The sequence below is a fragment of the Pristiophorus japonicus genome, chromosome 10 (genome assembly GCF_044704955.1).
Source record: "Pristiophorus japonicus isolate sPriJap1 chromosome 10, sPriJap1.hap1, whole genome shotgun sequence".
In the NCBI taxonomy this organism is placed as follows: domain Eukaryota; kingdom Metazoa; phylum Chordata; class Chondrichthyes; family Pristiophoridae; genus Pristiophorus; species Pristiophorus japonicus.
In genome coordinates, this window is record NC_091986.1 from 13,350,780 (window position 1) to 13,352,256 (window position 1,477).

A 1,477-nucleotide genomic window follows, 5' to 3' on the forward strand; every position below is an offset into this window, starting at 1 on the left:
TCAATTTCCCCAACACAATTTCCCGACTAATAAGGATTTCCCTCAGTTCCTCCTCCTTACTCGACCCTCTGACCCCTTTTATATCAGGAAGGTTGTTTGTGTCCTCCTTAGTGAATACTGAACCAAAGTACTTGTTCAACTGGTCCGCCATTTCTTTGTTCCCCGTTATGACCTCCCCTGATTCTGACTGCAGGGGACCTACATTTGTCTTTACTAACCTTTTTCTCTTTAAATATCTATAGAAACGTTTGCAATCCGTCTTAATGTTCCCTGCAAGCTTCTTCTCGTACTCCATTTTCCCTGCCCTAATCAAACCCTGTGTCCTCCTCTGCTGAGTTTGAAATTTCTCCCAGTCCCCGGGTTCGCTGCTATTTCTGGCCAATTTGTATGCCACTTCCTTGGCTTTAATACTATCCCTGATTTCCCTTGATAGCCACGGTTGAGCCACCTTCCCTTTTTTATTTTTATGCCAGACAGGGATGTACAATTGTTGTAGTTCATCCATGCGGTCTCTAAATGTCTGCCATTGCCCATCCACAGTCAACCCCTTAAGAATCATTCGCCAATCTATCCTAGCCAATTCATGCCTCATACCTTCAAAGTTACCCTTCTTGAAGTTCTGGACCATGGTCTCTGAATTAACTGTTTCATTCTCCATCCTAATGTAGAATTCCACCATATTATGATCACTCTTCCCCAAGGGGCCTCGCACAATGAGATTGCTAATTAATCCTCTCTCATTACACAACACCCAGTCTAAGATGGCCTCCCCCCGAGTTGGTTCCTCAACATATTGGTCGAGAAAACCATCCCTTATGCACTCCAGGAAATCCTCCTCCACCGTATTGCTTCCAGTTTTGTTAGCCCAATCTATGTGCATATTAAAGTCACCCATTATAACTGCTGCACCCTTATTGCATGCACCCCTAATTTCCTGTTTGATGCCCTCCCCAACATCACCACTACTGTTTGGAGGTCTGTACACAACTCCCACTAACGTTTTTTGCCCTTTGGTGTTCTGCAGCTCTACCCATATAGATTCCACATCATCCAAGCTAATGTCCTTCCTAACTATTGCATTAATCTCCTCTTTAACCAGCAATGCTACCCCACCTCCTTTTCTTTTTATTCTCTCCTTCCTGAATGTTGAATACCCCTGGATGTTGAGTTCCCAGCCCTGATCATCCTGGAGCCACGTCTCTGTAATCCCAATCACATCCTATTTGTTAACATCTATTTGCACAGTTAATTCATCCACCTTATTACGGATACTCCTTGCATTAAGACACAAAGCCTTCAGGCTTTTTTTTTTAACACCGTTTGTTCTTTTAGAATTTTGCTGTACAGTGGCCCTTTTTGTTCTTTGCCTTGGGTTTCTCTGCCCTCCACTTTTCCTCATCTCCTTTCTGTCTTTTGCTTTTGTCTCCTTTTTGTTTCCCTCTGTCTCCCTGCATTGGTTCCCATCCCCCTGCCATAT